Genomic DNA, 23,953 nt, shown 5'->3' on the forward strand with positions numbered 1-23,953 from the left:
TGAGTTTGCTTCCTCCTTAATTATTAGTTAACTCAACTTACCATCTTGGATGGCAGGTCTTTTCACAAATCACTTAAACTTCCTCTTGGGATGCCTGGGTAGCTCAGTTGGTTAAGCCTCTGACTTCGGCTCAGGTAATGACCTCCAGGTTAGTGAGTTCCAGCCCCCAACTGGGGCTCTGTGCTGACAGCTCAGAGCCTGGAGTCTGCTTCTCTCTCTCTCTCTCTCTCTCTCTCTCTCTCTCTCACACACACACACACACACACACACACACACACAAATGAATAAACAGTAAAAAAAATTTTAAGTTCCTCTTAGTCATAGACTGGTCTCGTGGTACCTCAAGAAGACAGAAGGAGGCGGGAGGAGTTTCCAGCTGATTTGCTCCCCATCCCATTGCCTACCTTACAGCAAATTCTGCTGCTGCTAACAAGTCGCTATTAATTGGTTGGTGGAAAGTAGAAAGTAAGAAAAATGAGTGCTCTCAACTCCCCCGCCCCCAACCCCGTAACACACATCAAAAAAAAAAAAAAAAAAAAAAAAAGACAGTAAGTGGATGAAGACAGTTTAAGAACTTTATTTTTCCCGTTCATGTTTGAAGCTTTTATCACAGAAACTGTCCCCAGATCTTTTACTAACTGCTCTACTCCGTCCCTTCTCCCAAAGGTTTGCTCTTCCTCTCCCCTAGCACCGCCCACGTTACCGCCTCTGGGCAGTTTCTAGAAGACAGGGGTTTTGTTCCATTCAAAAACCTGCACTAAATCCTTGCCGCACAGATGCCATGAACCGAGGACTGACCTGACTCCCTGGTTCACCTCGGAGCAGCAATCTGTTCAGCCAACTTGAACTCCGGGTTCCGGGCTGTGGCAAGGGAGAAGTTGGTGGCGGGCTAGCTGTCCAGCCCCAGCTCGCGCCCATCCTGCAGCCCTGCCTGCCCGACAGCCCCGCAGACCTACGCGCAGCCTGGGACCTGGCGTCCGCGGGAAGCAGAAGTCGGAGCCCCGGAGCCCTGGAGCCCGGAGCGAGGCGCGTCTCACCGCCGCTGCAGCCACCGCCGCCACGCAGACCTCCTGCCTGCGCGCCCGCTGTCTTCCCCTCCTCCCTTGCTCTTCTCAGCCTCTCCCTCTTCTTCGCTTCCTCCAAGCTGCCTCTACATGCTTTTTCAAAGTAACATATATATATTTATCCAGCTTATGGAAAAGTTTCAAAAAGACTTGGAGGGCCCTCTGTCTGGCATTTACTGAAAATCCCCTATTGTTTTCTTTTAACCTCAGTGGGAAAGCCCATCTCTCACTATCCAGGCCTCCCAAAGGATCTTTCCCAGCCATCTGTCGAAGGGTTTGCCCTAACGGGTGGAAAATTGACTTTGAAGTTACAGAGTATTAAAAATAAAAACCCTCCAGAGGAGATAACAGGTGGCTGCGGGGTGTTATTCTTATCAGATACCTGGGCCTTGTTGCTACTAACACTTGAAGTGAGTGAGTTTATCAGAATTATTCCAAGCAGACTTTTAGCTGGAAGCAGATCCTTGCAACAAAGGAGAGTGGGTCTGTCTGCAGGGACAGGTGCACAGTGTAGTGTCACTTGGCAGGGACCACCTGAATTAGATTCTACAGTTTGGGAACTTGGCCCTCAGAATGAAAAAGAGAAAAGTGAGAGAAGAGAGGAAGAAATTTAAAAAACACTCAGTAAAAACAAAAACTCAAAACACGATCTAGAAGTTCTGGCTTCCCACTTCCTCTCTTCGCAGGAAAGATTCCCCCAGTGATTACAAAACAAGGTTCACAGAAGCTTGGTTCTTTAGTGCAAGAAGCTGGAGGCTAGAGGATTTTGACTGATAGGGAAATAAATGCTTAATTTCAACCTGTAGCAACAAGATTGCTCTGGCTTTGTCAGCGTGGTTCTAGTCCCCTAGCTTCTACAAGGAGCTTTGTGGGCTCCACAGTCCCCTTCCTCCTCTTTAGGAGCCTACTGGGGAGGCTGTTTGTACTTACAATGCCAAACACTCTTAGAGCCAAGCTCATGGCCTGGGGGCTAACGTTAGTTGCTAACGTTAAAATACTAGGACATTTCTTATTAAAATCTGGATTTCCAGCTTTTTGAAAAAAAAAAGATTTATATATGCCATCAACACTGGACCCATATTTTGCACATATCAACTAAAGACAGTTACTAGATAGGTTAGATACAGTCTTTACGAAGCCAGATTCACATATTGCTACCTGCAAGGTGCCTTTGGGTATTTGAGGGTGGGCCTGTGCTCTACCCCAGCTCTAACACCCAGGTAACATTCTTTCCCAGGAGGCTGACCCTCATGTCTCTACTAGGTCTACTCTTGTACTTCAGAGGGCCACTATGGGGCCTCGATCTGCCTTTCCCAAGAGTGAAAAAATACTCTAGGAGGCCAAGTTGAAGCCCTCAATTGATATAAAATCAATGGAAACTGACCAAGGGCACCTGAGTGGCTCAGTTGGTTAAGTCTCCAACTCTTGATTTTGGCTCAGGTCATGACCTCATGGTTCATGGGATCAAGCCCCACGTGGGGCTCTGTGATGACAGCATGGAGGCTTCTTGGGATTCTCTCTCTCTCTCTCTCTCTCTCTCTCTCTCTCTCTCTCGTTTCTTTCAAATAAATAAACTTTAATTAAAAAAAAAAAAAAAAAAGCTGACCAGAAAAGGAAGTGAGCTTGGCCTACAAAATTAAACAAATTGCTTCATCAACATAAATAAAAAGGAGCTGATAAAGAATATCAAAAGACTTAGGAAAGGATGTGGTCATGATTAACATTGGGAGTCTGGGCTTTTTTCTTTCCTTCTATTCTAAGTGCCATAACTTATAGCAGTTTATTGAAAATAATAACAGGGGTGTCTGGGTGGCTCAGTTGGTTAAGAGTCTGACTTCAGCTCAGGTCATGATCTCACAGCTCACAAGTTCAATCCCCACATCAGGCTCTGTGCTGACAGCTTGAAGCCTGGAGCCTGCTTTGGCCTCTGTGTCTCCCTTTCTCTCTGCCTCTCCCCCACTCAAGCTCTGTCTCTCTCTTTCTCAAAAATAAGTAAATATTTTAAAATTTTTGTAAAAACAGAAAATAATCACAGCTATATTTTTTGAATACTTACTGTACACAGGGCAACCCGATGAGGTCAGTACTATTATTATCTCCATTTTATGAATGAGGAAGCTGAGGCTTAGAGAGGTCAGTTACTCCCAAAGGTCACAAAGCTGGTGAGCTGATGGAGGTGGGATTTGAACCCAGGGTTTGAATCAAGAGTGGGAACCCTAGTGTCTCGGAACACCTTGAGGTTAGGGAATTGATCTGCCTTTTTGTATCTTTCCAGATAGATATAGATGCTCAAAAACGAATCAATTACAGAAAGAAAGGAGAGAAAAGAAAAAGAAAAACCAAAAATTTGTATTTTTCATAGAAACAGTGAAATTTAAAACTCTTTATTAAATTGAAAAAAATAGATTTTCAACTTGTTATGAATCCATGTCTATCCTCCAGTCTACATATTTACAAATTACTTATTAGAATGAGAAAAATGTATTGTCTAAATAAAAACAGATCAATCTTTTACTTTATCTAAAGGGGAGCAAGGTTTATCGAGAATAATTTCTTGTCACTGAAAACTTGATGGCTTCTAGTAATTAGGTCCTTCCTTTTTTTTATATTCACAACTTGCCCTTCAAGAGCTTTGCCCAAGACTGGCATCTACGGTTTGCAGAATCAACCTTCTTCCCCTTTTCACAAATTGGAACAGCGTGTACCCATCCACAGCCTTCTGGCTCCCCTCCCTTGGCTCCACAGTCCCTGAACAACTGCCAATAGTCTTCTTGTATTTAAATTCAGTTGGTACCCCAACCGGAATTTGTTCAGCCTTGGAGACACACGCTCATTCAAAGCCAGGCGTTCTCTTACAATGCCCCACTCATTTTGTGCTTCAGTTTCTTCCTACTGCTATTTGTATGACGAATATTCAGCTTCATGATAGTTGGAGCAGGAGAGCTGGTGTTCTGAGGTGGAAGCCAGGAAGTCCCAAATGTGCATCCATATTGTTACTCTCCAGCAGTATGATGATCTTGGATTAAGTTGACCCGTTCTTTGGGCTGCAGCTTGTGTCTCTGTAAAATAGGAATAATAATAGCTATTGTTATTAACCTGTCAGATCATAGTGAAGATTGAAAGAGATGTTTGTGAGAGTGCTGGCCACAAGCTGGTTGATAATAACAGCTAAGCAGAGGAGACAAATAGATGCGCTTCCTCGTAGACATGCGGATTCATGGGACTTCAGAGTTGGAAGGTACTAGGGAAGCCGCCCGGTCTTGCCTCCCACTCACTAGAACTGGTACTCATGAACAGCACATCTCATTCAACAGCTTCTCTCTGTCACAGGCTACCACCATAACTTCTGCTCCTGAGCAGCACATCTGTGCCTTCCATGCTCCAACAAAACCTTCAAAAGGCCTTTTCTCTGTGCCAGCTACTTTAAACCCTCAATCTCCTTAGTTCTTACAATAACCCTGTATGGTATGCATTTTTACCTTCACTTTACCGTTGTGGAAACTGAGATGTTTAAGTAACTGGTCCAAGGTTACACAGTTAATAAATGGGATTCAACCAGATCTGTCTGAATCTCAAGCCCCTGTTCTTTTCCGCCTTTACAAGAAAAGAATTGGGCCTATATTTCTCAAGTCTCAGCTCTCCCCTTGCTCCTCTTTTAGGGGTATCCTTCTGCTATGGACTAAATTATGCTTCTCAAAATTCCTATGTTGAAACCCTACCCCCCCAACGTGGTAGTATTTGGGGATGGGGCCTTTTGGAGCTACTCAGGGTTAGATGAGGTCATGAGAGTGGAGCCCTCAGGATGGGATTAGTGCCCTTATAAGAAGAGGCCCCAGAGAGCTTTCTCTCCACCCCCTCCTTGCCCCCATGCCCACAAAGAAGAGGTCATGTGAGCACACCTAGCAGGACCAAAAGGAGTGGCCTCAGAATCACACCTACCTTGTGGGCACCTTCATCTTAAACTTCCAGCCTCCAGGGCACCTGGGTGGCTCGGTTGGTTAAGTGTCCAATTTCGTTTCATGTCATGATCTCATGGTTTGTGGGTTCCAGTCCTGTGTCGGGCTCTGTGCCGACAGCTCAGAGCCTGGAGCCTGTTTCAGGTTCTGTGTCTCCCTCTCTCTCTGCCCCTTCCTTGCTTGTACTCTCTCTCTCTCTCTCTCTCTCTTTCAAAAATAAACATTAAAATTAAAAAAAATTTTTTTTAACTTCAGCCTCCAGAAGTGTGAGAAATAAATGTCTGTTGTGTAAGCCACCCAGTCAATGGTGTTATGTTCCGGCAGTCTGAACAGAGACACTGTCTTTGTATCTATGCCTTCCTTTCCCCAGTTGGTCTTTTCCAAATCTGACCTCAATGAGCTTGCGTTTCAACCTACACAGTCTCTCCAGCTCTCAGCTTCCTGCCTCCCCCATTGTTCATTGTATCCTCAGTGTTGGGTTTTCAACAGTTTTCTTACTTTCTGGTGACATCTTTCTTTTTCTTTTTTTTTTTTTTTTTTGTAAATTTTTTTGTTTATTTATTTTTGAGGGAGAGAGAGAGAGTGCACACAAGCTGGGGGGTGGGGTGTGAAGAGAGAGAGGGAGACATAGAATCCAAAGCAGGCTCCAGGCTCTGAGCTGTCAACACAGAGACCGATTTGGGGTTCAGACCCACAAACCATGAGATCATGATCTGAGCCAAAGTCAAAAGCTTAACCAACTGAGCCACCCAGGCGCCCCAAGACATCTTTCTGTTCAGTGCCTCAGGCCAGGTAATCAGACCTATGTTTTTCACCTGAATGGTTTGATGCTTGCCTTCATATCTGACTATATCTGTCCTTGAGTACTCCAAAATTTAAAAAAGACATGGTTACTTCTTACTGAGACTGATAGTGCCTTCAGTTGACCCTAGTGTCTGCTTTGGAGTCCAAGTTAGACCCTGACTAACAGTGCCCCCTTACTTCCTGTTTCCTAGGAGCTGCAGATATTGGCCAGGCAAATCAGGAGGTTACCAGATACAGTGTGTGAGCCTTCTTGCTCTGGTGATATCTTCTTTCCCACATCTTTCCCTTCTCAGATCCCTATGCATTTGTTGTTTATTCTACCCAGTTCAGCCCTTGATTATAGGCTGTACCTCTTAGGCAAAATGCTCAGGACCTACAGTTCTTTTTAGGGTCTAAAAAAAAGTTTGAGATCTAGAAAAAAACTGACTTAAAAAAACCTTGCATAATCAAAATTAATATGTATATCTTTAAATGTCCACAAATTTAACATCATGAAAAACAATTAACTGGCAACTCAACTCTACTCTTAGGTGATAACATATAAATAATGTCTGATGTAAACATGTTCACTTGAACATGTTAGAATGAAGTGGGTGCAGTAGACTCTCTGAGTATGAGAGTGCCTGGAACCTACCCGAGTCTGAAAACAGCTTTGCTTGATTATGCATTGTTTCATACTTATTCTAATTCCCTATGTTACTCTTGATACCTCAGTAAGAATGTAAATTGGTAAAGTAGTCAAATCCTTCAACATATTGGTGTCATCTACTATGTGTTAAATACCATGCTTGGTATTCAGGGTGGGAGTGAAGGGTAATATATAAAAGACAAAATGGGGTCCCTGGTCTTAAGGAGTTCAAAGTCTAGATGGCAAGAAGGGACTTCATCTTTCCCAATTTTCCTTTGCCTCCCCTGGCTTCTTTCAGTTCCTCAAATTCACACAGCTCCTTCTTTCCTGCCTCAGGACCTTTGTAGATGCTGATCCTTCCTGCCACCCTTCTTCTAGCCCATCCTTCAGTATCTGTTTAAATGTCACTTCCTTGGAGACCTTCCCTGACCACACTCTGCCGCCACTCCCTACCCCATCTAACTTAGGCCCCTCTGTTATTCATAATTTTCTAATTATTTTTGGTTTTGTTTTGCCTTTGCAGCACTTATCACTTGAAATCACTATCATCTTTATTCACTTACTTACTTACTGTCTATCTTGCCTCATTCATTTATAAGCTCTAAGAAGGCAGCAAAACCAGGTCTGTTTTGTTCACAGCTATGTATCCAGTGTCAATCACTGTTGTTTGGCAGACAATAGTGTTCATTAAGTATTTCCTTAATACATGAGAGAGGAAGAGCACACACTCCTAAAGCAGGTAAATAGCAATGTGAAAATGCCTAGAATTAAAAGGAAATCACAATACTCTGTATAATACTGCAATGGTGAATACATGTCATTATACATTTGTACAACCCATGGAATGTACAACACCAAGGGTGAACCCTAATGTAAACTGTGTACTTTGGGAGATTATGATGTGTCAAGATAGGTTCACCAGTTGCCACAAATGGACTACTCTGGTTGGAGATGTTGATAATGAGAGCAGCTATGCATATGTGAGGATAGAGGGTATATGAGAAATTCCTGTACTTTCTGCTCAGGTGTGCTGTGAACCTAAAACTGCTCTCAAAAAAAAAAAAAAAAGATATGGACCTATAAGGGAGCAGCTGAGTAGAGAGAGGATGGATAGACAGGATTTGATTACATGGAGAAGAGGACTGAGCACTGAGTTGGGAGAGTAGCATGGGGAGGAGCCTGGTTGTAAAGATAGGTCTGCTGGTCTCAGAACAGTTGGAAACGCTAGCCCGACTGCCTGATTCCCACTTGACAATGGTGGGAGACCAAAGTAGACAGCAGGTTCAGACCATACTGGGGAGGGCCTTGGAAGCTGTTCTGAGAGTGATGGGGAGCCACTGACAGTAGTGATGAGACAAGATGCAAGTGGTGATGAACTGCAAGGTAGATGGTAAACTAGGCAAAGAACAGAGGCAGGATTTAGGAAGATCCAGAAGACCCTTACAGTTATCCAGGGTTGAGATTCTAAAGGCTCTTAGAAAGCCAGGCTCCTAATTTTCATTCTTTTATATCCATCGCTACATCTTATTAAATCCTAAGTAGTCAAGGTTTGAAGCATAGATGAGAAAACAGATAATCTGACATGAATACACTAAATAGTCTTTAATTGGAAGAAAAAAAGCTGTGGAAACACAAGCATACATTTCTTCAAAACTTCAGTTTGAATCATGAGTGTATTTTGTTCTATTTTTTATCATTGAGTATCTGGGATAATTAGAGCATGAGTTTACATTTTTTTCCCTCCAAATCAAGAAACAGTTATTCAATCTCCATGCATAAGTGGAGAATAGGGACACAGAGGAAGAGTATCAGGACTATATTTTGTGTATCTTGCCCAGATATCAATGTCATTTGCCTCATGCTCCCTAATAGAGCATTGTCTGCATATTGAGCACTAATCACGAATTATAGAGGCTCTGACTATCCCTGGATTTACCTCTGGCCACTGTGACTGGGCATCTCCATATATAGCCTCATCTTATCTAGTTCCTTATAAGTTTCTCTTTGAAATAGCACTCTGATGAGGCAAGAAAAATGTTTACTCTGTATAAAACATAAACATAGGACTGGTATGAAAAAGATCTTGAGTTAAAAGAGAATGGGAAATCTCTTACATCTCTTAAATGTCTATGCATTGTTAAAAATAAAAATGTCTATATTTTTTGATGTGGAAGAAACCCTCGTAGTAGAGACCATGGGCATTCTCCCCTTCATCCATATTGTATACCCATCAGTGATCAGCTGGTCACATGTCCCTTGGAACAAAGACTCCATTTCCTGCCATCTCTTCTAGCTGGGTGAGGACATGTGTCTAAGTCCTTTATATGCCTATTGTCACATCTTTAATGAGAATATCTTATATTTTATATCATCTTTCTTCCTGGAAGATCAAAGATTTTTATACATTTTCAAGAATAGTATCTCTTTAATTAAAATTTTAATATCCATGGTGTTCAAAGTATTATAATATTTTTATTACCAAGAGATGTTACAGCTGTTTTAAAAAACAATGACTTTCCAACTCACTCAAGGACTTTTTTTTCTCGTTTTAATATATGCAAGTTTCTTTGAAAGGAGGTAGAATAATGGAGAAAGAAGCAAGCAGTCTAATTTCATTTTTAAATGTGAAATAATTTTCCTGGTAATTATTTGCAAGAGAGATAGATTACCTATTTAACATTTAAATCCAAGTTAGGGTTAATAAGGTGTAATTAACACTCCTCAAATTTTACGTCAGAAAACTGAAATATGAGAAGTGTATGTCAGTTCGGGCTCTCTATAGTAAGCAAGAGAAACCAATTCTGGTTAATTTAAATACAAAACACATATATTTCTTTATTTTTTTAATTTTAATTTTTTTATTTGAATATAGTTGACACACAATGTTGCATTAATTTCAGGTGTACAACATAGTGATTCAGCATCTCTACCTGCTATGCTATGCTTGCCACAAGTGTAGCTACCATCTATCACCATACATTGCTGTTACAGTATCATTGACTATATCCCTATGCTGTGCCTTTTATTTCCATATGGAAGCCTGTATCTCCCACTCCCCTTCACCCACTCTGCCCATCTCCCTACACCCCTCCTCTGAATGGATTTATTTTTATTTTTTTTATGTTTTATTTATTTATTTTGAGAGAAAGAGAGACACCGAGAGAGAGAGAGTGAGAGTGAGCAGGAGAGAGGCAGAGAGAAAGGGAGACAGACAATCCCAAGCAGGCTGAGCCCCGATCAGCACAGAGCCCAACGTGGGGCTTGAGCTCATGTACTATGAGATCATGACCTGAGTCGAAATCAAGAGTCAAATGCTCAACCAACTGAGCCACCCAGACACCCCTGAATGGATTTATTTTTAAAGTATTGGGAAGGTTATAGAATCTTCTAGGGTGTGAAAACTAGACTTGGAGGCCACATTGCAGAACTGACATCCCTGATGAAATTCAGATTTGGTTGCCTTCCAAGTGAAACCAGCTAGAGGAAATGAAATGTCCTGGCTGAGCAAGGGCACAGTTCGGTGATCTTGGCATGCTTTTGAAGGATAAAGGCATATTTGGCTATAAAAATGCAATATTGTGGCTTTAAGGTTTAATTTTTTTTTTAATGTTTATTTATTTTTGACAGAGAGAGAGAGACAGAGCATGAGGGGGGGGAGGACAGATAAAGAGGGAGCCACAGAATCCGAAGCAGGCTCCAGGCTCCGAGCTGTCAGCACAGGGCCCGACGCAGGACTCAAACTCACAGACCGCGAGATCATGACCTGAGCTGAAGTCGGACGCTCAACCGAGCCACCAGGCGCCCCTAAATTAAGTTTACATGATACAGATGATGACCACTGTTCCTAACTTAAGTCAAGCAAGAAAACATTCACTATCTCATAAATCTTACCAAATTGAGTTCACAGGACATTGTAAATAATGCATATATTCTATCTGTTGGATTACAAATCAGATCAACATGCCCAATATTAAACAGTCACACGATTTATTTGTGCATATTTAAGGCTCAAAAAGTTGGCCCCCCCACACTCTCACAGTCATTGAAGCTGCTATTGAGAACTTAAGGGGGGTTAAAATGGATTATTGGCAAGAGTTCAGGCACAAGGCGAGGAGCCAGTCCTGTCGGTCTGATTAAGGAGTTTGCAATACAAAACAGCTCATGAATTCTTCCTCTGACCAGAGCAGAAAGCACCTTTGTCTCCTCTGCAGACGGTTGTTGAAAGTCAGCAAGATGCCTTCACTTTGGCTGATTTCAGCGTTGGAGAGACAAGGTGAGAAACAGACGTGCTCTTTGGTATATCCACCAGGAATGTCAGCCCCACCAGGAAGTGTGCTTTGACTGTTACTTGCTGCTTGTAAAAGAGATGCCCCACTGATGTTCCCCTATTGCGTGATCTCACTACTTTTTTTTTTTTTTTTTTTTTGCTTAAAAAACAAATATTTGTTATCTCAATGTTTCTGTGGGTAGGGATCTCAGAAGAAGCTTAGCTGGATGGTTCTGGTTTCAAGTCTCTAATGGGGTTGCTGTCAAGCTATTGGCTAGAGCTGTTGACATTGGAAGGCCTGAGTTGAGCTGTAAGATCTGTTCTCAAGGTGGCCTTCTCATTTGGGTGGCAAATGGATGCTGGCTATAGGCAAGGGGCGTCGGGTTCTCACTACATGGGCCTCTTCATCACACTGATTTTTTTTAGAAATTGAGGTATAATTGACATGTATAACATTATATTAGTTTCAGGTATACAACATAATGATTTGGTATTTGTAGACATTGTGAAACAATCACAATAAGTCTAGTTAACACCCATCACCACACACGATCACACATTTTTTTCTTGTGATGAGAACTTTTAACATCTACTTTCTTAGCAACATTCAAATATGCAGTATAAGATTGACTATAGTCACTATGCTGTATGTTACATCTGCACTCAGTGCTTTAAAGACGAGAGAATAACAATACAACTTTCTGGCACTTAATGAGCAGACACTACGTGCCTGGGATTGTGCCAAGCATTTAGATGCTCTATATCCTTTTATCCCTGTAAGAATTCTGTGAGGAAGGCACTGCCATGTCTCCATTTCACAAGTGAGGAAACTGAAGATCTGAAACTTTGTGCAACCCTCTTCAAGACAAACACATAATAGTGAGAGGCAGCCTGGTCCAGAATCCAGCCTGTGATGGGAAAGCCAGTGTTCCCAGCCACCATGCCACACCTTGTGCCCTTCCTGTGGGATCCTGGCCTTGCTTTCCTTCTTAGCATTTTTCTTAATGTCTCTCATCATCCTCCATTTCCCCTCACATCTCTTACTTGCCGGTTAGTTCCATGGCAGTGCCCTGGGAGTGTAATTTTGAGAATGGCCACTGGTGAGCCTCTCTCTGTTCTTATTGGAACCTCACAGAATCAGCCACAGAATAATGAAATTATCAAACTAAAGAGGTCTCTGTGCATTTTCTGCCCCACCCACTCTGAATTTGTGTCTTATGAGTGGCATATATCATTAATAGAGCTGCCTAGTGAAGCATTACCTCCACAGTCTCGGGACACGAGCTATCCCTGGCCACCAAAGGAAGAGCCATCCCAGCTGGAAACTTCACCAACCCCAAGCCATATTGGGAATCCATTTCCTTGCTTATCTGGCAGAGTGCTCCCCTCTAGCCTCAGCTTGGGTCTGTATTTCCACTCTGGGTCCTCAGTCCCTGTTTGCTTTGCTCCAGCCCTGAGACCTGGCTGAGAAAGGGTCTTCCTTCTCAAGGAAGGCTTCCTTGTCAACCCAGGCTCAGGCGATTCTGCACTAACCCTGTCCATTCCTATTTTCTCCATTGGGAGCAGGAGAGTCTCCAACACTCCAGAGAAGGCCCACCCTCTTCCCTGACCCTTTCTAGGGATCTACCAGTCCTTGTTCAGGCTGATTCAGCTGGAAAAAAGCAAACCATGAGGTAAAAGAGTAAGGAAAAGGACTCAACTGAGCCTTCTCACTCTAGAGGTATGCAAGCCATCTGAGTGGACACCATCATCCACCAGAACTTTTTCAAAATAATTTTACTGAGGCCCTTTACAGGTCAAGAACAAAATCTGGTGATTTTTTAAAAATTTTTTTTCAAGTTTTATTTTTTAGAGAGAGCATGAGTTGGGGAGAGGCAGAGAGAGGGAGACACAGAATCTGAAGCAGGCTCCAGGCTCTCAGCTGTCAGCATAGAGCCCGATGCGGGGCTCGAACTCACAGACCGTGAGATCATGACCTGAGCTGAAGTCAGATGCTTAACCCAGGTGCCCCCCAAATCTGGTGATTTTTAAAGTAAATTTATCAAATAGAGCAACCATCAGCATAAGTCCACTTAGGAACATTTTCATCACCCAAGGAAGATCTGTCATGCACCTTTGCTGTTAATGCCCTGCCTTCCACCCTGGGGTACCACAAATCTAATTTCTGTCTCTATAGCTTGGTTTTTTATGGATGTTTCATGTAAAAGGAATCATATACTATGTGGTTACCTGTGTCTGGGTACTGTCACTAAGCATCAGGTCTTTCAGATCCCTCTGTAATTTGATCCTTTTTAATGCTGAGTATCTTTTCATTGTATGGATATACCATGGTTTGTCCACTCGCAAACTTTTATGAGCATTTAGGTAGTTTCCAATTTGGGGCTATTATGAATAATACTGCTGTAAACATTTGTGTGCAAGTCTTTGTGTGGATCACTGGAACTCTTTTCAGACCTAATAGGCCTGTCTTTTTGTTTTTTTCCTAGTCCTAACTGTCAAGTTCCTGTATTTCTTTCGGACACGATCCTTAGCCATTGGCTCATTTGGAAAGCAGAAAATACTCAAAGTCCCCAAGCCAGTGAGTGATCACATCAATCATAGTTCAGGTTACTAGCTTCACTTATTTACCCAAATATTGTCTGAAACTTCTTAGAGACTCAGTTACTCACCTGGAGAAGGTGGAACCCTTCACAAATCCCCTGACATATATTTCTTCATTCGATTGCTTTCCTTTTTAAAAAGGTTTTAACAAATTTTCTATTGATGGTCTTTCAGAATGTTTTCAAACTTTTATTATTACAAAAAGCACTGTAAGTGGATAATCTTGTAAACTTGTATAAGTTGTAAGTACAGTATGTCCATAGAATAAATTCCTCAGAGTAGAATTTGAGTCAAAGGTATATGTTCTTATAATTTGGATAGGTATTGCGAAATGTTTCTTCAATGTGGTGACAATGTATGCATATTTCCTCATACACTCATTAGCGTTTGGAATCCCAACTGTTTTTTTAAAAACAATTTAAAAATATTGTTTTTTAATCTTAGCTAACCTAACAGGTCTAAGGTAGATCTCAACATGATTTGAATTGCATTTCTCTTTTGATGAGTGAAGTTGAGCATATTTTTATGTATCTAAAAGCCAATTTTGTTTCTTTTGTGAATTCTATGTTTCTATCATTTTCTGCATTTTTCAGTCTTTTCCTTATTGCTTCATGGGACACTTAACCCTTTGTTTTGGTAGAAGTTGCAAATATTTTCTTTCTTTTCACTTTGGTTGTTTTGTCAAACAGAATTTATGTGTTCATTTATTTGTTTATTTATTTTTGTGGTAAAATATATATGACATAAAATATATAATTTTAACCATTTTTAAATGTACAATTCAGTCGCCTTAAGTACAGTCACCATGTTGTACAACCATCAACATTATCCATTTCCAGAACAGAAATCCAAAATAGAAACTCTGTACCCATTAAATAACAACTCCCCTTTCCTCCCTCTGTGCCCCAATCCCGGCCCTGGTAAGCACTATTTCCACTTCATGTTTCTGTGAATTTTACTACTCTAGGTATCTCATATAAGTGGAATCCAACAGTACTTGTCCTTTTGTGACTGGCTTATTTCATTTAGCATAATGTCTTCAAGGTTCATCCATGTTGTAGCACGTGTCAGAATTTCCTTCCTTTTTAAAGCTGAATAATATTCCATTGTATGTATATGCCACATTTTGTTTATCCATTTATCAGAATTTTATTTTAATGTGGAAAAATCTCTTTTTTAAATGGGTTCTAATATTTAGGCTAATCAAGTATATAAAAATTCTTCTCTACTTTCTTCTACTACCTTTATAATTTAATTTTTTTTAATTTTACATTTGAAGCTTTGAATCAGCTATAATTTATTCTAGTTGAGTTTGCAGGGTTTGCATCTAACAAAAGAATAAAGTCATTTTGAAGATTGGGTTCCCCAAGACACAGATTCTGGTACAGAGATTTGAATGCAAGAAGTTCGATAGGGAGTCCTCTCAGGAATCATATCTATAAAGGAGTGAAGGAAGCAAAACTGGGAAGAGGGAGAAGTTGAACTGAAATGCAGCGGTAGCAAATCTTTAGCCAATTCCATGAGTTCTGGACCTGGAATGGTTGCAGAATTGTCTTAAATTGAGCAAAGGTCCAGGCATTCGCACCCCTGCATCAACCAGTCCTTGGATGTTATGGACTCTAAGAGTATAATTTTGGATGAGGCAGTCCCCTTCTGCTGACTTCAATTCCTAGGGAGGGACTTAGCCAGGAGCCTCAGTGAACAGCACTTTCAGCAGCTGTGAGAATCGGTGTCTTGGTCCTGGAGCGGGCATATGGACGGTGTACCACTGCATCCACAACACTGCCTTCCTAACACCATGTAGTAATTAATGCATCTCTTTGCTCACTTTATTATATACAAAAACCCATATGTGTTTGGGTCTATCTCTGGACTGCTCTATTTTGCTCCATTGATCTATTTTTTCATTCATCAGTAGTATACTGTTTTAAAAATTATAGTTTTAGGGGCGCCTGGGTGGCGCAGTCGGTTAAGCGTCCGACTTCAGCCAGGTCACGATCTCGCGGTCCGTGAGTTCGAGCCCCGCGTGGGGCTCTGGGCTGATGGCTCAGAGCCTGGAGCCTGCTTCCAATTCTGTGTCTCCCTCTCTCTCTGCCCCTTCCCCGTTCATGCTCTGTCTCTGTCTGTCTCAAAAATAAATAAACGTTAAAAAAAAAATTATAGTTTTAAAATATATTTTAACGTATGCTAGGGCTAGTCCCTTCTCATTAACATCAAAATTTTCCTGGTTATTCTTGCTTGTTGATATTTCTATAGAAACTTTGGATCAGCTTGCTAATTAAATTTGGGTAGAGGCGGATGACTGGATTGAATTTATAGATTAATTTAGAGAAAACAGACATATTTATACCATTGAGTCAGCATCCTCTCCATGAATATGTTTTGACTTGTTATTTGTTCAAATTATCTTTCATTTTCCTCACTGGTGTTCTAAACTTTTCTTTCTATAGGTATTATGCATCTATTATTATTTAATTTATCCTTAACTTTTATCCTTAAAAAAATTTTTTTTAATGTTTATTCATTTTTGAGACACAGAGAGAGAGCATGAGTGGGGGAGGGGTAGAGAGAAAGAGAGGGAGACACACAATCCAAAGCAGGCTCCAGGCTCTGAGCTGCCAGCACAGATCCCAACGTGGGGCTCAAATTCCCGAACTGTGAGATCATGACCTGAGCCAAAATCAGACGCTTAACTGACTGAGTCACCCAGGCGCCCCTATCCTTAAAATTTTTTTTATAAGTGGGGTCTTTTCTGTAGATTCCTGCCTGATTGTTGGTATATATGAAGAGTAATTATTTCCATACGTTAATTTTGAATGCAACCACCTTACTATATTGTTTTACTGCTTATGGTAGTTGTTTAGTTGATATTCTTAGGGTTTTCAGATGTGCAGTTTTATCACTTTCAGATAATGACATTTTTGCCTCTTTTCCAATTATTCAGCTTCTAATTTCTTCATTTGACTTAATAAGCAAAAGTACAGGATATTTTAAAACACTAAAATCCTGAAACACATAATTCACAACAGGAAAAGAAAGCCATTGTGTATACTTTTACAGCTGTGGTAACTACACTCTTGTAATTATATATTGTAGTTATAATCTTGTCAGTGGCTGTTCCCATTGGAAATTATGATTTTCCTTGAGGGCAAGGACTGTGCTATTCACTTTTATATCCCTGGCACTTAGCTTAGTGCCTCAATAAATGTCTGTTGAAAAATTAAAGAAAAACCAATAATCCAATAACCAAAAACCAAAAACCAATAATCCTAAACAAGTAAAATAACTATCATTTACAAAGTGTCTGTTAATGTCAACTAGCCCAATTTCTCTTAAATTTTTTTAAACCATGGAACATAAAATAATGTTTTTTTGTTTTTATTTTTGTTTTTCTTAGGTCTGGACACCTTCTCTCCTTGATCGAGTTCTCTGTTCTGCTAACCAAGTGTTTGCTTCAGAAGCCTGATAACCTCTCTATCACCAAACACCAACCGGCCGAGACCAAGTGAGCCATGCAGGTCAGCTCCAGTACCCTGGACAACCTGGAGAATCAAAGACTCCAACCTCCAGGTATAGAGCAGATGTAATGTGGGTAATTCTGGAGAGCATAGGCCAAAGACTGAAATCCTTCTGATCAGTTCTATATTTGGTGTCTGTCATTTTGAAACATCTTTGAGAAAAAAAAAAAAAAAAAAAGAAAGGTCCTGGCCTACTCTGAGGTCTCTCAATTTTTCTGGTGGTCTGAAACATTCTCAAAATAACACAAGTAGTAATTGACTCAGCCAGAACTTGAGGTTACATTCACTGACTCCAAGTCTAGTGCTCTCTACAGTAGACTACCATGTTACTTCTACTGATTTTTACTCACCACAAACTGCTTCAGTTCTCTTCTATTTAGGTGATGGTGGGTGAGAGTGCCTTCTAATTTACAAAAATGTTGTCAGTATTCCTAGGAATATTAGCACACAAAAGGAAATTATAGTAACAATAAGAATAAAAATTTCAGCCAGAATTTGCAGAAAAGATACAAGGTAATACAATAATGAAGTACTATTTTACATTTATTAAGCCACCAACAAATTCTGTGGTAATAATTTCTAATGACAGAAATTGTGCTGAAATGCTCCTGATGCAGCAGTATAAACGCTCTAATGTTTTTGGAAAGCAATTTGGTAACAGATACCAAGAGACCTAAAGATAGATGTTCACACTCTTTTACTCCATCATCCTACTACTCAGAATTTATGTAAGGAATTAATTCAGTTGAAAAGATAGTCATCTGAAGGAAGATATTAATTTTATGTAAGATGTACTCTATAATAAAAAGAAACTGAAATGGCCAACAATAGAGGATGGTTTTAAAAAATTATGCTACATCAACTGAAGGGAATGTTATATTGACATTAAAATAAGATTTACAAAGACTACATAATAATATATGGAAAGAGTGCTTTATGACAGTAGGAAGTTAAAAAATAAACACAAGAGTACAATGCACACAAAGATAATACTCAAGCCCCCCACCCTGCAAAAATATGTATCAACTAGGGAGAAACATAGAAAAAAGAAAATAGATGTATTAGGGACTGATATAATTTGTTTAATGTTTATTTATCTATTATTTTTGAGAGAGGGGGGGTAAGGAGGGAGGCCAGAAAGAGAGGGAGAGATAGAGAATCCAAAACAGGCTCCCTGCTGTCCATGCAGAGCCAGACACAGGGCTCAAACTCATGAACCATGAGATCATGACCTGAGCTAAAGTCAGAAAAGCTTAACTGACTGAGCCACACAGGTGCCCCAGGCAGTGATATAATTAAAAACTGCCACAAGGTGAGTTCCCCAGAAAACGGATTCTGAGATGGAGATTTGAATGCAAGAGGGTTCTACCTCTTGGTCCCTCATGATCAGCATCTGGGAGAGAGTGATGGCAGCAGGAGTGGGTGGAGAAAAAGTTGGGCTCATTGCAATCCCAGGAGAGATGCTGAAGCTGGACTGGCCTTGGTGCTGGTAAGCAGGAGTGACTTTGGATGAGCCTAGTGGGCATCTTTCCCCGAGGAAAACTTAGAGGAAGGTTAATGGAAGAAACTGGTCTCCTCCACTGCAACTGGTCTCAAGGTCCCACCTAGTACTCATTAACTCCACCTTCTACTGTCCATGATGAAGTTCACTCACCCTTAGCTAGTGGTTTTTCTGGATTAGGTGGTTTTTCTAAGTGGCCCAGATTCTGTGCCTCAGGACTTGATCTCCTGGTCACCTTGCCCTTCTCAGGCTAAGGCTGCTGCAAGGGAGTACAAAGTGGTCACCCATATCCTGAGGTCAAATATATTCTTCCATGCCCCCTATCTCCTCCAGATGTTTAGGGTCGACTTCTCCCTTAGGACAGTGACTTCTTTCTATGCCTGCTGATTTCTTTGCATGAGAAACCCAAGGTGACTAAGCAGCGGACAAAACTTGAACTTGAGTAGGATTCTTGCTGTGCACCCTGGTGGAACATCCTTTATCTGGGAGCCAAGATCTCTAAATTCACAGAGCCCAGAGTTGCAGGAACAAGTGCAGAAATTCTCCCCATGGACCTCTGGGAGTGTGGGTAAGCAGGGACACTTCTACTTCTACCCCTCAGTTCTTAGACCCATGTACTCGGACCATTAAGGACACCACACTATATAATAGCTGTTGATTTAGGGTATATTCTGTAAGGTATCACCTCCAGGCCAGTCTCTCAGTTGTATCTCAATAAGCCTTTTCATTGTTCTATCTGTGTGGTGCAGTATGGGATAAGGCCAGGGGATCCCATGATCATATACCCACTACCACACCTCACCTTATCCCTATTTGTGGATCAAACACTCTGTAAGCCCTCGGATAATGATGTTGTCTAGGGCCCTGTAAATAGGAAAGGCAAACTCATAGCTAAAATATTTGTCAGTATCAGTCAAAATTAATTATTACCAGGGTTGAAGGAATCCAGTGAAGTCAACTTTACACCAAAAGACTGATTGATCTCCCCTAAGTTATGGTGCTGTATTAGGAACATAGGATTGGTCTCTATTGCTGGAGGTTTGGAAATTTGGTAGTGGCAGTAGCTAAAGCAGTATTGGTGAGTGGAAGCCCATACTGTTGAGCCCATATGTATCTACCATTCCTGCCACCATGGCTACTTTGTTGTGCCAACACTGAGGCCAACACAAAAGCTAGCTGATGTCAGCTGGCTGAGCCATTCTGTTTACTTAGTGCTTAGTGTGTTCTGTGGTTCAGTTAAGAGTTCTGGGTGTGTAAAATGACTCAGATATGGAATTTGGGCAAGCAATCATGAATTTTTATTGGTATTGCTGCCCTCAGCCTGAATTATTTTGATTGGCTATATTGAACAATACTCTTGTTGGCTGCCCATCTATCTTGCCCATAAGGATACTCTTTTCAGTTATCCATCTCTGTAGCTTTCTAAGGACCACGCCCCTCTTTCTGCCTCTCCAACCTTGCCTCTCACTACAATAGTTGAATGCATTTTGCTTCTAAAGTTTAAGCACTGCCACTACCTCTAATATTTCAGGCTACTCTCATCCCATTATAAAGGAGCCCAGTTCTGTGATGACACCTCTAACCACAAGTTCTGGACTATAAGGGAGAGCCACCAGTGAGTTTCTCAGTGAATCTGATGTCCCTCTTACCAGGTCCTTCCTTACTGCTTTGGTCTTTCCTCTGAGCCTTCACATGGAAAATAGTCATCTGGTGGAGTTTTCAGCCTCACATAATAAATCCACTCAAGTATGCTTCCTTCTACGACACATTGGTTCCTTTTTCCATTGTCTGCAAAAGAAGTTCTGGCATTTACTTCTCATTGAGTGTGGGCATCACTTTCTCCAAGTATCTAAGAGCCATCCTAGCAGTGTAAACTGCCAAAGCCCAGGAGAATGCTTCCATATCAACACTCCCTTGGCCAACTTTATATTATACTTCCCCTTGATTCTACACCCTCAGAATCCAATCCTGTACATCCTCTCTTAGCTCATATTGGCTATGTCCTGCAGCTCCTTCAGGGTATAGTTCCTTTCTTCTTCTTGCAGACCCAGTGCATCTGTGACTGCATTTGTTGTGACTTAATGCACTATGTTATTGACTATAATGGGTTATGATGGGTCTAGTGGCGAGAAGGGAAATGGTGGCAGATTCGGATAGGACATATGTTGTCTTGCAAGTCAGAGGCATAAGTACCATCCTTATGGGAGTGATGAGTACCAGCCTTTGACAAGGAGTAGGCCCTTTATGCACACCTAGAGGCTTCAAGGGAATATGCAGCTTCAAGATTTCTGTCACATCAACCCAAATACCCACCTCCCATTTATCAGGGTCACACTCTTTCCCAATTAGAGCTTCAACCTAAGTGTAGCAGACCCGCCACTGAAAATTTAATGTCTTCTGGAGCTCTGCTAATTTGATGCTTAAATCTTGAGCCTGATCTTTGACTTTATCTGCCCTCCAGCTATTGGAAATGACAGTCTCATTGTGCTCTGCAAAGAGGCCCTCCAGCTTTTATGTTTAGCCGTTAATTACTGATTAATTGTGCTCAGCCTTTCCTTGTCTTTCTCTAGAGCATCTCTTGCCCTTATAATTACCAATTTCCTCATGCTTCTCAAATACTGGTTCCATTGCCCCAACCAGTGCCCTCCATTCCAAAAGTATGCCATTCCAGAAACTGTCAACAATCATACCACTGCTGCAGGCCCGGCTTTATCCATGCTCTTGATGGGGTCCTTATTTCCAGATAGCTGGTGGGTGACTCAGATTTAGCACCTACTTTCTTGCGCCACTCCCGCAATCAGCTGTCCCAAGCTGGGTTTCCTGGGAGGCAGAGTCTGCCATGGAGAGTAGCATGCAGGAGGCTTATTAGAGGGCACTCTTAGATCAGCATTTGTGGGAGTGTAAAGAAGCAGAATTGAGCAGGGAAGCTTGACTGAAGCTGTCACAACACAGGCTTCTGCAGACCCCAAGAAAGTCTCTGGAACTGGGATGGCCCTGAAGAGTTGCCCTCACTTTGGGCACCTTGACCAGTCATTGGGTGGGGGCTGCTATGTCCCCTGGGAAGGGGACATAACTTTGGATGAAGCTACTCAGTTCAGCAGAGGATAATCTCAGGGCAGAGGGGGTTAGCTGGGATCTGTCAGCCATCCACCCTCCCTGCAGCTAGCTAAAGGAATACATGCCTGAAAGAAGGGTCTGGATTTGGGCAGCACACTACAGTGTTCATTGTGATGTTTTTTAAGTTGTTATAATTAATTATATTTTAACAGCAAAAAAACCCAAAAAACAAAAAAAAACAAGTCATTAAAAAAATACCCAGGAGTAGGGCGCCTGGGTGGCTCAGTCAGTTAAGCGCCTGCCTTCAGCTCAGGTCATCATCTCACGGTTCACAGTGAGTTCAAGCCCCACATCGGTCTCTGTGCTGTCAGTGCAGAGCCTGCTTCAAATCCTCTGTCCCCCTCTCTATCTGCACCTACCCCATTCACGCTCTCTTTCTCGAAAATAAAAATAAATAAAAACTTTTAAAAAAATGCCCAGGAGAAAATAGTGCCATCTTTTCTGTGCTTTCCTCCGGTGTCTTAGTGGTTTGTCCCGGGGAAGGTTTCCCCACCTGAAGAATGGCCCAGACAAAACAAATAGAAACTTGGGTGTGCCTTGGTCAGTGAAACTACCGATAGGGGGTCAATTAGCCTCTCGTGACTCACCATTCCCCAACCCACCCAACCCAGACCAGAAAGAGGCAAGTCAGGTGGAGCCTTCAGGCTGCTTCATGGTAGAACAAGCTGGCAAACCTGTGTAACCTGAACAAATAATTCGAGGCTTGCTTAGAGGCCTATTGCCACATGGCACCCACGCTAAAAACACATAAATCTGATGCCTAAGACCTTGAAAATTAATTTATGTCTTTACTGAAGCCTGGTGAAAATGTGACAAAGACACACTTCCTAAAAATAAAAAATAAATTATCCTTCCTAAAAATCCTATGGAGACAGCTCATTCCTAAGGTTTCATGTATTCCAGCTGCTGCTTTCTGAATCTCTCATTTCTCTTGCTGGCAAAACTCCAAAAGACCTTGCCTCCACCTCTAGATTTACACTTCTTCCGCAAATATATATACAAATCAATTTTATGTGTATAAATCAATTTAGTCTTTCTCTGCACTTTCCAATTCTCCTGTCCTCCTTACCCTCAACAACATGCAAAGGGCAGACACAGACTCATGAGCAGAGGTGTTGGGGGGCGGGGGGGAGGGATGTAAAATTTGGCCTGTGACACTCGAATTGGTAAATATGCTATATTTTTATGCTATCTTTGATGGTAAAACACTCCACCACATAAGAACCCAATCATAAATTAAAACGTATGAATCACCCCTTCTTTAGAGCTTCCAACTCATTATTCTTATGATGGCCTATCTGCTCCACTTCCCCTCATTGTCCAGCAGAGTGTTTCCATAGTGCTTTGTCTGGAATAGATCCGACTGCTTTGCACTTGTCCTCTTGAAAAACCTTGTTGACCTGCGTGATAGGGAGAATACATGAATATGAGTGCACATTTGTGCATATACACACGAACGCAATTTTGCATATTATTTCAGTGAGTTCATGGACTCCTCAGTAAGTCCACTAATAACCACTTAGTTTCCTTCCCTAACTCCCAGTTCCTAAAATTCTCACCCCAAATGTTAGCTAAACCAATAATACACTTAGATGCCCATGACAGGATACAAACTCCTTTTTTTTATATTGGCAAATGAATCATCCTTATAAATTACATAGAGCACACATAAATTGTATACTAGAAAAGCCAACATTTTAATTCATTCCTTCCTGTTAGTCACTCACTCATTTAACAAGCATTTTTTTTTTTTTTTGCTAAGCACTATTTTAGAGTAATATATTTACTTAAAATCAATTTCCAACTTTAAGAATGAAGCCAGTTCATGGGGAGAACCGCTATGTAATTAGACAATTGCAATAGTGTGCTGGGACAGAGGGTGCTGTAGGAGCCTCAGGGAAGAAAGTGGTGAGGCGAGAGCAGTGGTGGGGAGGGCACCTAATTCTCTCTGGGAGTTGGGTATGGCTGAGAGTAATTTCAGGGAGAGCTCTTTGGAAAAGGCAGTACATAAACTGTATATTGGTGAATTCTTAGCGTTTTCAGAAAACAAGAGTGGAAGTAGGAGAAAGACCTTCCCTCCAGGAAGGATAGCATTTGCAAAGATGGAATGGCAGGAGGAAGTTGATGAGCTCATCACTGGTTTACTAGGGCTGGGGTGGAGGGTAGATATACAGACTGCCCTGTGGAACAAGGGTCAGTTCACAGAGGGCCTGGAATACTGGTCGAAGAATTTACTCCTTATCCTCAATAGGATGTGCAGCCTCTGAAAGCTATTTAGCAGGCATGACAGACTCAGCTTTGCATGTAGCATGGTGAGGTGTGGCAATCCTCACGCCTATGCATGGAGATTGCTTCTATGTTGCATTTAAAAATTTGGAAATAATAATAAAGAATTGAAATTACAAATGACTTGATTTTAAGAAATTACAATTGGTGCTTGGTTATACATTTATATAACAGCACCCTGAGCCACTTGCTTTTAAATGTTATTTTGAAT

General features: G+C 41.5%; 1 protein-coding gene and 1 long non-coding RNA gene across 2 annotated transcripts in view; one reads left to right on the forward strand and one right to left on the reverse strand.

The window, feature by feature from the left end:
- MCM3 (minichromosome maintenance complex component 3) overlaps positions 1 to 140 on the reverse strand; it is a 42,700-nt gene extending 42,560 nt beyond the window's left edge. The window contains 1 exon segment of the mRNA XM_030315708.1: positions 42 to 140. The gene's annotated coding sequence lies outside the window, so the exon portion shown is untranslated.
- The window catches only part of LOC116738075, a 71,038-nt gene that overhangs the window by 23,962 nt on the left and 23,123 nt on the right, over positions 1 to 23,953 (forward strand). Inside the window, exon 2 of the long non-coding RNA XR_004343639.1 lies at positions 16,718 to 16,890. This is a non-coding gene — a long non-coding RNA (uncharacterized LOC116738075). The remainder of the gene's footprint in view (positions 1 to 16,717; positions 16,891 to 23,953) is intronic.

This window comes from Lynx canadensis, chromosome B2 (genome assembly GCF_007474595.2).
Source record: "Lynx canadensis isolate LIC74 chromosome B2, mLynCan4.pri.v2, whole genome shotgun sequence".
In the NCBI taxonomy this organism is placed as follows: Eukaryota; Metazoa; Chordata; class Mammalia; order Carnivora; family Felidae; genus Lynx; species Lynx canadensis.